Below are 16699 nucleotides of genomic sequence, written 5' to 3'. Positions count from 1 at the left end.
ACCCTAAAATTACCCCTTTACCCAAAAACTAAAAACTGACCCTGAACCCAAAAAATACCCCTTTACCCAAAAACTGAAAACTGACCCTGAACCCTAAAAATACCCCTTTACCCAAAAACTGAAAACTGACCCTGAACCCTAAAAATACCCCTTTACCCAAAAACTAAAAACTGACCCTGAACCCTAAAAATACCCCTTTACCCAAAAACTGAAAACTGACCCTGAACCCTAAAAATACCCCTTTACCCAAAAACTAAAAACTGACCCTGAACCCTAAAAATACCCCTTTCATTTAACATAATTAGCAATTAATCAATTAAATAAAATTAATTACCAATTACATTTTAATTAATTAACAAACATTTTTTAATTAACAATTAATTAAATATTACTACCAATTATTAAATTAACATATTTAATTAATTATAATTAAATTACTTCCCACCCTATTCCCCTATAAACCCACAACCCGCTAGAGAAAATACATTATTTTAATTGACATAATTAGCAATTAATCAATTAAATAAAATTAATTACCAATTAAATTTTAAATAATTAACATATATTATTTAATTACCAATTAATTAATTATTACTACCAATTAATAAATTTACATATTTAATTAATTATAATTAAATTACTTCCCACCCTATTCCCCTATAAACCCACAACCCGCTAGAGAAAATAAATTATTTTAATTGACATAATTAGCAATTAATCAATTAAATAAAATTAATTACCAATTAAATTTTAAATAATTAACATACATTATTTAATTACCAATTAATTAATTATTACTACCAATTAATAAATTTACATATTTAATTAATTATAATTAAATTACTTCCCACCCTATTCCCCTATAAACCCACAACCCGCTACAGAATTAAATTACACAATAATTAAAAAAATAATTAATTAAAAAAAATAATAAAATAAATTGACACTTTTCACACATATTATAACATAAACACACTATAAATAATTAAATATTATTTAAAAAACTATATTTTTTACTATCTAGATTATATACTTGGATATTTTCACTGTCTATATTATTTACAGTCGATATTACTTCACTTACCTTAAAAACGATATTTTGGCTGTCGATATTCTGTCTAGTCGATATTTTCTCCAAACGATATTTAAAACTCGATATTCTGTCCAGACGATATTTTGGAGTCGATATTATGTCTGTGCACCTATTAAGGACAAGGAGGAGAGGATTATGCTATCTCATTTCTTTATTAGGAATGCCCAGCAGCCAATAAAGTAAATAAAAAACCACAATACCCATGAACACTTGGGTAACAACCATAGAGTCTGCAGTATATAAAGTCATGTAGAGTGTCTCACTTCCTCTTTCTTTGGTGAGAAACAGTTCAGACAACCAGAAAAATCCAACACGGAAAGTCAATTAAGGAAAACACCACCGCCAATCCAGGACGGACAAGGAAATCCAGAACTCAAGTAAACGAAGAGTACAGGAACCACAATTTTATTTATTTTTATTTTATATTTTTTATATAGCGCAAGAATTGACCCCTTGCGGGGTATCTCCGCGCTTTGCTCGCAGGTAGCATGGCAGGTGTTGACAGAGGTTGTGGTTATCAGCTGACAGTGGAATATTTATTCTTCCAGAAATAGACAAGTTTTTAGTTTTTTCCTGAAAGAGGGATGGTTAGAGGTTTGTCTTAGGTCGGGAGGAAGTTTGTTCCAAAGATTGGGCCCTACCAGAGAGAAGGCTCTGCCACCTTGTCTGGTTTTTTTAACCAGAGGGGTTTTTATCAACAGTTGATTGCTTGATCGTAGTGCTCTGTCAGGTTTGTAGAGGGGCATTTTTGCCTAGAAGGAGCAGGCAAAAAGATCCAGGCAGCTCTGAACGACTTCATTTGGGATCAGATCCAGAAAAGAGACAGAGAGCAGTAATACACATTCCATGCAAAATGAGCTCAGAAATAAAGGGGGGGTGGGTAGAAAAAACAAGGTAGTTGCATAAAGTTCACATTGATCATACAATCAACAAGTATACAGCAGGAAAAAATGCATACAACAACGGGTGGGATAATCCTCGCCTCCTTGTCCTTAATAGAATTGAACATTCTTGTCACGTTTGTTTGCAAATTTTGAATTCTATGTCAGGACAGGAGGCTCCGATTATTCTTGTTTAAAGCAGATCCTCCACCACAGAAGCAACATTAGCAATAGGTTTAAAATAAAACGTTTTGAAAACAGAATCAGAAGACCAATCAGTGGCCTTCATAATGTCAAACAAAGTGACCCCCAGAGAGAAAGCTTTAGAAGCCATAGCCCCTCGAGCTAAGTGCGCCCCAAACACAGAAACATCAATGCCATTTTCGGCCATGAGCCAACGTACCCATCTAGCCAAAGTATCTGGGGTAACAGGGCGAAAAGGCTTCTGCAAAGCAATCAATAAGTGACCCTGCATGTCGGAACGCAAAGAAGCAGTACTTACTTCATAATCCTTGAGACATTGGACGACACAAAGCTTGGGACGGGCAGGGAAGGAAGGGTAAGAAATTACCGCCGTATTTGTCTTGGTACGCCTAGAGAGCCGAAATACGACGCCGTCCGGCGTAAAACTACGACCGGCTAAATCCAAGGCACGGACATCAGACACCCATTTGCAGGAGATCAGGCACAACAACATGGTCAGTTTGACCGACAGTTGTTTACGTGACAGTAAAAAATTGATAGGCCAGGCCTCCAGAAAACGGAGCACAACCGACACGTCCCATAAAGAGACATATTTAGGACGCGGAGGATTCGCCAGGCGAATACCCTTGAGCAATTTAGAAACTAGAGGATGTTCACCCGCAGGCTTGCCATCCACCGGGAGTAGGCCCGCGGAAATGGCAGAACAAAAATTGTTCACCGTGCGATAGGCCAAACCAAACGATGCCAGGGAGGCCCAAAAATTCACCATCACAGAGACATCCGCTGAAGCGGGATCAACTTGCCGTTGAACACACCAGTCACACCAACGCTTCCGGGATCCCCTGTAGCGTTTGTGGGTACTGGAAGACCAGGCGTCACTAATGAATTTGGAAGCGTCCGCAGAAAGGCCTGGGACCGACCAGCGTTCCCCGAAATCCGCCACGCTGGCAGAAGGAGAGAGCCTGACAGAATCAGGGGATGCGGATTCTGAAGAGGATGTAACAGGAGATTCCACTTCTGGGGAAGAAGGAGCGGCACTGCACAACTCATTTCCAGGGGAACCGGGAACCACGCCTGAGCTCGCCACAGGGGAGCAATCAAGATCAACTCCCACTGATACCGTTTTGTGTAAGCAAGAACCCTGGGTATCATCATGAAAGGGGGGGAGGCATAACACAGAGTCGATGGCCACGGCTGAAGAAAGGCATCCGTGGCGAGGGCCTCTGGATCCGGTCTCCAACTGAAGAACAGTGGGAGTTGAGAATTGAGGCGAGAGACGAACAGATCTATGTGACACTGACCACAAGTCCGGAGAAGAGCGCGGAACTCGCGGGGATGGAGCCTCCAGTCGCTGAAATCTTTCAGGTGTCTGGAGTGCCAATCCGCAACTTGATTGTCGCGGCCGGGGAGATATTCCGCAATAACTGTGATCTTCTGTTGCAGACAAAAATGCCAAAAATCCTTGGCAATCTCTGCCAGAAGCTTCGAACGAGTGCCACCCAGCTTGTTGATGTAACGGACTGCCGACACGTTGTCCATGCGGAGAAGGATACCCCATTGGGATTGAAGGGGAGAGAAGCACCTGATCGCAAAGGATCCCGCCAGAAGATCCAGGCAGTTGATGTGTAGAGAAAGCTCCTGGGGAGACCACCGACCCCCCGTCGAGACGGAGCCGCACCGGGCTCCCCAACCCCATTGACTGGCATCCGACTCGATCACCAACTCCAGCGAGGAGCCGAACAGGGCTCGACCATTCCAAGCCTCCATGTGATCCAACCACCACTGCATTTCCCACTTCACCTTCTCTGAAAGAGGAAGCTGGTCCCAGTATCGAAGACCTTTCTTGAGATGACGGATTTTCAGGCGTTGCAACGCCCTGTAATGCAGAGGTGCCGGAAAGATCACCTGAATGGAGGAGGCCAACAGACCGACAACACGAGCCAACGACCTCAACGGCACAGTCGGTTTGGAAATAACAGAAGTCGACTCCCTCTTGATATAACAAATTTTTTGAGTGGGTAACAGAAGTTGACAGGTAAGAGAATTGACCTGGAAACCCAAGAAGTCTATTACCTGTGTCGGTATCAAAACCGACTTCTGGACGTTCACAAGGAACCCCAGGGATTGCCAGAGATCGATGGACCAGTCCAGGTGGGGCAATAACTGAAACGGAGATTCCGCTAGAATGAGGATGTCGTCCAGATAAATGATCAGATGAACACCCCGAACACGTAAAGATTCCACGACTGGCCTCAGAAGTTTCGTGAAGCACCACGGTGCTGATGATAGGCCGAACGGGAGAACCTTGTACTCGTACCATATCCCCTGCCATTGGAACTAAAGGAAGCGACGATGAGGTGGAAAGATCGGGACAGACAAGTAAGCGTCCTTGAGATCCAGACGAACCATCCAGTCCTTTTCTCGGAGAAGATCCCGTAACAGATGGATGCCCTCCATCTTGAAGTGTCTGTAAACCACCCCCCCGTGGAAGTCCTTTAGGTTGAGAACCAATCGGGACCCTCCCCCTTTCTTTTCCACCAGGAAAACCATGCTTGCGAACCCCTGTGAATGGCGCACGGTCGGAACAATTGCCTCCTTCAAAAGAAGAGATTCCAGTTCCGTGGAAATGAACTCCTGGTCCTGCTGTGAAAAGCAAAGAGAAGAGGGAAGGTGGGCCTGATGTGGGCGTTGATAAAATTCTATTTTGTACCCCTGAACCGTCTCCAACACCCAAGCATCGCTGGAGATTAATCGCCAATTGTCTAGGAAAAACCGTTTCCGGCCCGCAAGAATCACACTGCATGCAGGAATTAGGCTCACCTGATGTATTGGAATCTTAGTATCCACCATACGATCCTCCTGAACGACCTTTCTGGTATTGGCCCCATCCTTTTTTGGAAGGATAGAATTTAGATTTCAGGGAATATCCGGAATCTTGCTGAGTTCCTCTATGGGACTGGTTTCCCCTGTGGGTGGATTGACCACGGCCGGACGAGCGTCCCCTATTTCGTCCGGTCCTGCCGAAAACCGGACGAAAGGCTCGCTGAAGCGAGGCTTGAGCTTTGTCCAGGCTACTGAACGTATTCACAAACTTGGTCAGTTCCTTCAAGAACGGCTGGCCGAAGAGAAGACCTTGAGCCTCCAGACCCGATTCTGACGTGCATAGTTCAGCAAGCTTCGGGTCAAGCTTCAGGAGAATCGAGCGACGGCGCTCGCTAGAAATGGCTCAATTCGCGTTTCCGAGTTGGCAAATGGCCCTCTTAGCCCATTCTATGAGTTCATCAGGATCTACCATCGCTGAAGACTCTTTGGCCACAAATCCAAGATCCAGGATCTTTGTGAGCGGACCCATTAAATCCAGAACCTTATCCTGGCAGGAGCGCCAAGATCAGTCCAGACCCTTCTTCGGATCATTCGCATACTTGCGAAGATATGTAAGTATAGTGGGATCCACCTCAGGGGTGTCTGCGAGGTGATCAGCCAGGTCAGGTCTTGGACATTCTGACCGAAGGCGAGCCCGAACATCTTTGTCGAAGGGACGGCGGATGTGAGTCTGCACATATCCCGCCACTGCAGGGGACGGGAGCCAGGATGATGAGTGAGGATGGACAATGTCCGAGGGTTCAAATGTAAGGACAGGAGGATGGGTGGGCGCATCAACAAAATGTTCTTTGCACGACTTCTTCTTGGGAGGAGGCTCCGCATGATCAGAGGAGGAGGAGGAATGCTGGTCGTCCTTATCCGTAGGGGAAACAGCAGACGACGTGCCCATATTGGGCATGGGCCAGACAGAAGCTAATGACTTCGCCAATCTCTGAAAATCAGAAGAATGCGGATTCTTTGGAGAGGCAGAGGACTTACGCGAAGCAGGCACCCATCCCTGCTGCTGCGCATACTGAGTTAAATGCCGCTTTAGAGGCGTTATGGCTCTTACCAATGCTGTGTTGACGGAGTGCTGTACCCCTTGCTCAAGAGCCTCCACCAAATCATACTCGAAGGACTCAGGGGCGTCCTCCTCATCATAATAGTCATCACCATAATAATTAGCACTCATGGTTCACACTGAGTGAGTAAATAAATGCCCACTGGATGACTGAAAGTCTGTTATGCCAAGGCAAATATCAGGGGGAGTGTAAAAACCCCACAGCAAGCCAAAAGATGCAGACAAAACTGCCAAAAATGCTAATTGAATGTGGAGGGAGGGCTCGCTGCACACCAACACACATTCTAGGCAGAGCCTATGCAATAATTATACAGCCCAAAGCCTCTTTAAGCATTAGGCATCTGAAGGGGTTAACGCACTGGCTGTGGGCATTGACGCTGCAAAGAGACGTCCTTCAGCAACCTCTGTTCTCCTGAGGTGATCCGGAATAAGGAAATGCAAACCGTGCATGCGTGGAACACCGGATGCTAGGCGAGGGGAGAGGAGCTCACGCAAGAGCGCGCGAGTCCCCAAAACCCCGTCTCCCGCTCCACTCGAAAATAGACAAACTCGGACGCCTCGCGCCTGGGTAACGGAGAGGCGGAACACGCGCTCTCACTAAAGCAAAGAAGCTGCAGAAGCGCGCTGAAAACGATACACCACAGCGTTGCAAGGCGGCGAAAGCCGAAACAGACGATGCCAAAAGCACGCCGAAAACAATACACCGCAGTGCTGACAGCGCGAAGACAAAGCAAGCGAAATGTCAAGACAAGCAATAAGAAAAGTCAATACAAGCAACAGCAATAAATTGCAAGGTAAGACCAAAAGCACTTAACTGGCTGCGGGGCAGCAAAGAAAGAGGAAGTGAGACACTCTACATGACTTTATATACTGGGTATTGTGGTTTTTTATTTACTTTATTGGCTGCTGGGCATTTCTAATAAAGAAATGAGATAGCATAATCGGAGCCTCCTGCCCTGACATAGAATTCAAACATGCACGTTAAGCCAGTAACTTGAATGCATGTTCTATGTTAAAAAAATGTTTAGGAAAGCATACTATAAAAATTATCTTATTATTTTATATTATTAGGATAATGACTGGCATGTTCGTGCCTTGTTAGAACTACCAAAGTGGTAAGATTGGAAAGCATGCGGTCATCGATACAACGTTTCTGCCTTATTCGGAGTCCTATTTAGGCTTCTACGGGTGACGCGGGAGCTCTGTCATAAAGAGAGAGATGTGATGATTCTGGTAGGTGATAGGTGTGGCCTCTTAACAAAATGTGAGCACCTGCACTTCATATTTTACAAATTAAGCACTGTAGGTGAAGTACTTTTACATTATGTCGAGGCTGCCGTGTGGTGTTCGTTTACCTTGGCGATGCTATTTGCATTTGTTTCCTGTGGCTGCCTACAGTCAGGGACATCTTAAGGATTTTGGGGGCTCTGGGCCAAATGTATTTTGGGGGCCCCTGCTCGGAATAGATTTTGATTTATGATCTAATGTCAGCTCTTTTATCTACTCTTTGGCCAGGTCGCACTCGTCCAAATTTTAAGTGTGTTTACATCTAATTTTCAGGGATTGTGACAAGTAATATTGCTGCAAATAATCTCTGTGACAGCCTCCTATTTCTCATATGTGAGGTTCTGTTTTCATCTAAAAAATGTTGTTATGAACTTTGTATTAAACCTAAACACAGGATTTCTCAGCAAAATGTTTTTAATAGACACATACAACAACCACATTAAAAATAAATTTAAGGAAAACATTATTTATAACAATCTGTTTAAAAGTTACTCAAGGTGACAAGACTTTCTGCAGAACTGAGCTAGCTCTATCAGACCCCCCCCACCCTGAAAGGCTGGGGCCCTGGCCCAAAACCCAATTTGCCCATGCCTTAAAACGTCTCTGACTACAGTGACCCAAAAGTTGACATCAGTGGTCCCGGAGCCTGTTCATTTGTATGAGTAGAGCTAAATATTTAAAGAGAAGAAAGCCAACTCTAGGCCCGGTTGGAAGAGAACAGACTCGTAAGTTGTCAAACAAATGATAGGAAGTATTATATTACATTTATCGTGTCTTTGCTGGAGTGCCCAAAATACATAGCAAGTTTGCATAAATTGGTGGTGATTGTGTGGTAGCACGATCAGATTTTTGTATGCGAATAGGTTGTGACATTAACAAGCGGAGTGTCTAAGTTATTGCCCTCATTCTAAAATTTGTCTCTGTCTCTATATATATCTCACAATTGCCAAAGTTCCTGTTTTCAACCTCGGTCTGATTTTTATGGTATGGGATTGTTTTTTATTGAGCCCAATCGTATGGTGGAGTTTTTGTATCTTTCTCAAATTCGTTGTGCTTGTTGTAAGTGGTTTGGTGTGTGTTTAAATGTTGTTATATTGGTATGAGTTATAGTTGTCCATGTCTCAAGGCTAGTGGGCATTTTCAATGTTTAAGTGATAGCCAAGAAACGTTGTTGTTTAGTCCTTCTTCGTAAGTGCGTTGGTGGTACACCCACCGTTGTTCTTTTTCGAAGTGGATGTTCTCAACATTGCGTTCTTGTTTGCTTTGTAGAGTTTCAATGACAACCCTGTGGTTCATATTTAAAAAGTGTATGCTCATGCGTTTGATTGATTTTTTACATTTTATGTTACTGCGATGCTCACAGATTTGTTGTTTTACTTTTCGGCATGTCCTGGCGATGTATCTCAATTGGTATGGTGTTGCAATTCATGTGTCGTTTGATTGTCCACTTCATATCTAACTAGAGGTCTCAGGTAATAGTCGGCAAACTGTGATAGAGGTTCTAAATCAGAGCCTTTCACTCAGACTATCGGACTCCCTGATGGTAGAATTACTAGCGTTTGAAGGTGCAGTGGACCATTTACACATCCACCAACACACCTCACATAGTTCTAAATCTTAAACATTGGTTTTTGGAGCACTGAATTAATCTCCACAAACTGTAGCTGAATTAGGATAGTGGCCTTACAGCTTTCTGCTGTAAATGACGTTCAGAGTGTTGAGATAGATTGGAGACCTTTTCATGTTTATTGTGTTGCTTCTTTGGGATGACTGAACTGTTTTGGATGTTTGCAAATATAATGACCATACAATGACAATAACTTACACTATATTGATTATACCCATCAGAAAATGTGCACTCACTAAATGCTATGGTTATAAGTAACTATTCACAACCACTTACTCTTGTAAATATGAAAGTTACACGATGAAGAATCACTGTTGACCACATATAAAAACCCATATCTCCATTTTATTCTCTTGTGCTGGTTCTTAGTTTCCAACTGTCAGAAATGTTCTCAACAAAATAGCTCAATAGGTGGTGTAGCTGGTTATCTGCATGTAGGCAATTGGATAATCCAGGAACACTTCTCAGAGGGAAACTCCCTGATCCACTGGACCAGAATGCAGTGAGTCTCAATGGATGCAGTTTAACTAATCTAAATATAAGCACAGTATGTGCAAAAACCCATTAGATAAAGGCTCTGCTGCAGGTGGTGCTAATAGAACCTTGAGCTCCATTCTGCCCATTTGATCCATCCTGGCTAGGAAAAAACATGAAAGCCCTTGCTAGAGATGTTTGTCTGTCCAGCTACAAATGAGTTAGCTTGTGTCGTAGCCTAGTCAGTCCAATAGGTTTACTGGTCTAGACAGTCAACGGTATCTAGAGTTCCAGAGAAAGTGCTTTGATATCCTCTTTACTACTCACCACAGGCAGGGGAAGTGCTGCCCAAGACCTACTGCTACAAGTTGAGGTCAGATGAATGAGGAGAGCACATTTTGTCTCTGCAACAACTTTTGCTCTTTTCCAACTTTATTTGATCCGTCTACTTTTGGAGTTGTCCAACACCTTTTTAGCTTGCTTGCTGAATCAGAAGAGATATGAGAGCTGGATCGAAAGAGATTATTGGCAGGGTGCAAAGTCCTATCTGTATTTTAAGAGCCCAACACCATTGCCTCTAAACCCTAGCGATAGGCCTACCTCCCTGGACCCAGTTATTTACTTCTAGAACCTCAAGATTTCGTTTGTTTTGTAGATCATAATGTATTCATTTTATTGACTGCCTTTATGTTTGCTTTATTGCTGTTGGTTCTGAGGTGCTCATGACACTAAGATCATGAAAAGCTCAGATTAACAACCACATAACAAAGCATCTTAATTCAGTGGGAAGATGTGCTTGCAATTCATTTAGTGAGTGCTATCACTATAGTTTTGCAACCATTTTTAACCTATTTAAAAGTTTTTGAACTGACATTGTTGTGGTTTTATGTTTTTGCTTCCAGAATTATGCTGATGTTCACATACATTTCATTCTCATGAGCAGGTTATAGTGTGCAAATAGATACTAGGGGACTCATTTGGAAGTCGCTCGGAACATCAGGTCGGAGGCTTTCCGACCGACATCCCTAGTTTGACTTCCGACCACCTTAAAACAATGTAGACAGTTGGAAGTCAAACCGGCCTTTCATTCCGGGTGCCTTCTGACGGGCTCAAGGACCCTGTAGCCAGCTGGAAACCGCAACATAATTCTTATGTCGGTTACGGACAGGCTTTTTGTGTCAGGCTTTCCAACATAAAAGTCCTGTCGGAAAGCAATTTTGGGAGCCTTCTAGCAGGGCCACCTTCACCCTGCGTCCTCCAGCTGGGGGCCGACTGGGCACCTATGGTTCCCCCTTTTGAATTTTACACCATTGGGGCTAGATGTAGGTAATTCCCATTTACAGACTCTTAAATACCGAATTTTACCGATTCGGTATTTAAGAGTCTGTAAATGGGAAGGGGGCAGATGTAGGTAATTCCGAATTCAGGAATACCGAATCTGTAAGATTCGGTATTTACCGATTCGGTAAATACCGAATCGGTATTGCCCATTGATTCCTATGGGCCTTGAAGCCCATAGGAATCAATGGGCAATACCGATTCGGTATTTACCGAATCGGTACATACCGAATCCTGCAAAGGGTGCAGGGGGTGTCACTTTGACACCCTAGGGCACCCCAAGTACAGGCTTGTGTGGCATGGGGCACACATACATGCCCTAAGGGCATGTCTGTGTGTCACATTGCACAGGTGTGCATGCACAGATGTGCATGCACACCTGAATTCGGTATTTTACCATACAATAGGATTGTGTGGTAAAATACCGACTCTTAAGGGCCTGTGGCACTGTAAACTGTGCCACCTACAATTGGGATTACAGATTCGGTATATTTACCGATTTGGTAATTTACCGAATCGGTAATTTTACCGAATCGGTAAATATACCGATTCTATAATTTTCAGCCCCTACATCTGAAAACCCTAATACCGGTCGGAAACGGCCGAAATCAGCCGTTTCCGACTGGTATTAGGGCTCCTACATCTGGCCCTTGATTTCATCTGCTTTCTCTCTTTCACCTGCTTTTGCACTCAATGACAAAATTGAACCTTGATCAAACTCTATAGTACAACTCAATGTGAACTGTTTTCCCTCTCTGGGGGGTTTGTGACTCATTTTTTCAGCTGCAACTTTTTATTGTTTGGATCTCAGACTACATCTTTCTTGCTGCACTCATGCTTTTGACTTTGAAATTGCAACAGCTCTTCACTCTCATCCCTACTATGAAGCTAGACTGTATCAGTACAGGTGAAGGTTCTTCACTAATACTCTCACTTTCATTGATCTGGACTTTTCTTTTCTTTTCTTTCTGTTTTCGCCAATTCCAACACTTTCAAAATGTTTACCCCTCTCTTGATCCATGCTGTGCACTTGAGCTTGACTCTATGAACCAGTGGCTGTTTTCATCACGTCTTCATCTGCCGCTTCACTTTTTGTGTGAACAGCGTGGATCTACTGTGGGATTCTTGCACACTTTATCACAGAGTTTGTTGACAGCAACGACTGATAGGGTCTTCTGGATGTGTTTTCGGACTACTATCCAGTCTCCTGGGTTCAGTCCATGGCATGTTATGTCTTTCCTTGCTTCTGTTGCCACATTCATCTGGTGAGAGATAGATTTCACCATGTAGTAATCTATCAAAATGCCATCAGTTATTGACATGAAAGGAGTTGAAGGAATATAAGTCAATCTCATTGCTCTACCAATGATCACAACATAGCGAGACAGACCAGCCATTTTATCAGGTGTTCATCTGATGTCTATTAAAATCAGGGGAAGTGCATCACACTACTTCAAACCAATTAAATAACAGCCTTTGGCCAATGTGTTCTTGAGGGTGCCATTTACTCTCCCATTTAGTAAACCAGCAGACAATGATCAAGATATATTTCACACCATTGGAAACTGGCATCTCTGCAACATTTTGCTTGTAGTCTTATAAATGTGCTTCTGATTTGCTAATTTTATTCATCACAGTTAATGTATTCTTCCCCTGATAAGCTGGCATGTCAAGCACCTGGAACACAAACCTTCAGAAACATTTCTGAAATGTGTAATTTCCCATTATTTTTGTTCACTGTACACATCATACTGAGGATGGTATATTGTGAAAGCGCCTTCTAGTAGGATACAGCATGGCATCATGGAAAATATATTTATTCTCAGGAGTAACATACAAATCTTGAGGACTTTTTCTTGTAACCAAATGTCTCCCATTTGCTTTTCTCATCCTATGTAAACTCCTCCTGAAGGTCTCTCAACTCACTTTGAGAGGTGCAGATGGAATATAAGAAGAAACACTTCACATTTTATGAAAATTGTATAGTGTTTATTCTTGTTTTTCCAGAAGAAAACCGCTTTCCAAAATTATGCACCCCACCAAAACCATACCAGCTGTCTGTATAAATTGTCACATTAAGATGTAAAGACAAAGAAAAAGCTCCTGTGCATGCAACCAGCTCTGCCACTTAAGCTGAAGTTACATTCAGCAGATAGGATGTATTAAGATGATCAGATATTGAAGCATATGAAGCCTTCATTGCTCCATATTGGAAACAATGAACAAACAGAGTTAGATCAGCCATTTCTATAGGTGTCTCTTTTATATTAGGTCTTGGCTTGGCACACAATTCAGTAACTGTAATGTAGTCATGTGCACACCCATTGTCTTCATCTTAATATAATCTGTACCCCTGCATTCACATGTTTAACAGGGATCAGGAGCAGAGTTGCTGGATTGAGAGAATTTAAGATTGCGATTAAAATATGTTCCGCTAAAATAAATTACTTGCGTATACCTGTTGGCTTTACTCCTCTTTGTCTGGTGCTGACGCCTTATTTGTATTAACAATATCTAACCTGATTGTGGGGCATATACAATTAAAATATGGCCAATTATTTCTCCTCAACTTTGTTCAATGGAAACACAAACAGCAGCAAACAATTTCAGACAACCAGGAAGCAAGACAGCCTTTCGATCCAACATAGCTGGAAACAGGCCTCATCATCCCACCATGTCTCTGTATAAGAATTGATAATCATATTCACCCCTATCTTGACAATACAAAAAGAAAGTCAAATTATAATTAGGCATTCCAAGGGCAGGTGCATTACATAGCATTTCTGTTCATTTGCAGAATGCCTCTGAAGATTCTTTGCCAAATGGTATCGGATCTGTTAAGTCACTGTGGGTTAACCTTATTAAAGATTTTGTAACCAAGGAAAGGTTTAGGCTCCACCGTCGATGGTAACTAATAATTCCCAGGAACATCCTCACCTACCTCTAGGTGGAATGAGGATTAATTTTCAGAATTGCAGAAACACATTCTTTTGAGACTTTCCCTGCACCTTTTTTAATATGCTGATCAAGATAGTTTACTTCCTTTTTACAGTAATGCATCTTTGATGGGAAACTTTATGACCACTGTCAGCTAAATTATTCAACATGGCAATTGTGTCATGTCTACAGCCCTCTTTTATTTTAGATGCAGCTAACAATTCATCAATATATTGTATTAGGACTGAGTTATAGGGCAATCTCAAATTTTCTAGCTCTTTATTCAGAAATTCACTGAAGATTGAAGATTTATGTATACCCTTGTGGGATCTTACATCACAAGAGAACTTTATTTTGAAATTAATATTCAAAGAGAATTTACTTTCCTCATGCAAAGGGATTAGCATTATTCAGTTACTATAACCCATTTTGCACAATGCACCTTTTCCAAAATTTATTTGTATTATTACCATCATGAGAGAGACGCAAGAGTTACCAAGCACTACCGAGAGGATTCCTTTCTCAGTCAATTTCTCAATAACAGGTTTCATATCTTCGGAAACCTCTCTTGAAAGTTTATATTGCTTAATTCTTGGGAAAACGGTGCGAGGTTTTATTTTAATTTTAACTGGCTCTGCATTTTTTTTTATCTATCCCATCTCTTTTACAGAAAAATACCACACCTCTTTGACAGCATGTCTTAAATCCAGGGGTAGGTTATATTTTGTTAATGCTAGGAAAAATGGACTCTGATTTGATTTTGAACACTCAGGGCCTAATTACAATTTTGACACCATGCGGTCTCTGGACCGCTATTACAATGTGACCGCACATGGTGCGGTCGCATACTCCCATTTCTCTATCGGAGCTTGTGCTGCAGCAGTAAACCAGCCATAGCACAAGCTCTCATAGCAAAATGAGAGATTATGTTGATCCCTGCATTGTGTGGCAGGTTACACGGTGCAGGGATTAACAGGGAGGCACACTGGGTGCCCCCTTGGCCTCCAACAGAAGGCTGCAGGGAGAAGGGGGCCTTGCTAAGGGCCTCAAAGTTGTTTTTCAACAGGCTTTAAATATTGGAAACCAGCTGGAATGATCGGCCGGTTTCACTCTCGATAGCCTACATTGTAATACAGAAGTCGGAAGTTACACCTACGACTCACATCGTAACTAGCCCTACATTTGGTATCTTGTGTTTCAATTACAACTTCCAATGTGTAGCAAATTAAACAATTCCTTTTGCGAAGTAAGTCTCTGCCCAACAAGTCCACAAGGCTTGAATCACACAAAAAGAACTGATGCTTATTCTCCATCTGCCCTATTTTGACTGGGACATCTGCTGTAACCTAACTATGGGGCCTATTAGGATGCGTCCGTCCGCCACCCCCGAGGTGGAGGGACCATCCGCAGGGGCAGCGGCGGTCCCTCCGGTGCAATTAGGATGTGACCGCCACCCTGGCGGTCGCATCCCGTATCTTTAACCTTGCGGCTGGTGCTGCTTGAAGCAGCACCAGCCGCAAGGTAAAAAATGCATGATTTGCTTTTACATGCACAACGTGGCAGGCACCGCACGGTGCCTGCCGCTTTGTGCATGTAAGGTACCCCCCATGTGCACCCCCCACCCCCCCACACCCTGAGGGCCCGCAAGGGCCCCCCAGAAGCTATTGTCCACATGCTTTTCCATGGCGGTAAATCCGCCGTGGAAAAGCATGTTTGCAAAATCGTAATTTGTCTGGCGGTGTCTTGCAGACACCGCCACCAAATTGCGTCCAACACCCAGCGGATCAGACCTGCCGTCCGCCGCTGATCCCACCGCCATCATATTCTGGCGGTGGGTGTTTGAAGGTCCGCAGCGGTGGCTTCCACCGGCCCGGAGGATGCGGAATCACCGCAATCATAATCGATCCCTATTTGTTTATTACTGAAACCATACAATCTGGAGTTGTATGGGTAGCCCTTGTATTAATGAAAAATAAAATGGTTTGGCTATTGACTTCACCGTCAATTTATGGGCCATATTGACATGCGTCTAGGACTGCTCTAAGTGAGAATTCCTTTTCCTCTCTGAGGCTCCATCATGGTGAATAATTCCCTGAAGATAACTGAGAAGTATCATTGCTCAAAATCAATGGACTCTTTTAATTCCCAGCACTGGGGTTGGAGGCATTGGAGGCATTGTCATGAGAAATGATTTCAGATCATGAATACCCTGAACATGATTGTGTTGAACCTGGATCATGGTCAATCTATTTTTCTGCATTTAGCACCCAATTTCATTGTGCAGTCTATCTGGATTCTACCTGTATTCCCATTTTCAGGGCACAATTTTCTCTCAGAAGTTACAAGCACATGCCTTTCATCAATTCAATATTTGCATTCATACCAGCATGCGCACATCCCATGTCAGAACTCCTCAACTGATTTGGGGCATTTATCTTGAATTGTTTTGTTTGAGCAAAAATCAACTTCTCTTTGATTGTTTTCTGCTCCGCATGAAACCAATCACTACTGTATTTTTCCAGCTTCAAATCTCATGTATACTCTTTGTATGCCAACACATTTCACTTTGGTGCATATGCCTACTCAGCTCTCGGGCACAAAATCATAATAAAAGCAGAAACAAAACCATTGACACTGTCTTTCTTGGGGTCATCAACTCTGCTATGCCTTTTAAAGATCTACAGGAGCATCTCATAATAAGTAGGCACTGGCTCCTTTGGTTCCAGTGAAGTGCTCAAATATTTTGCACAATGAAAATCATTTTTAGGCAAATTATTTTTCAAATGTTCAATCACTTATCCATATTTATTCGCCACTTCATATGAATGAGCATTATAAAGGGCACCTCTAGCTACCCTGGCTGCCATTCCTCCACAGCTTTACATTCAGTCCATAAATCACTGGGAATTACTATC

Source organism: Lissotriton helveticus, chromosome 2_1 (assembly GCF_964261635.1).
Source record: "Lissotriton helveticus chromosome 2_1, aLisHel1.1, whole genome shotgun sequence".
NCBI classification, from domain to species: domain Eukaryota; kingdom Metazoa; phylum Chordata; class Amphibia; order Caudata; family Salamandridae; genus Lissotriton; species Lissotriton helveticus.
Note: the sequence above shows the minus strand (reverse complement) of the source record.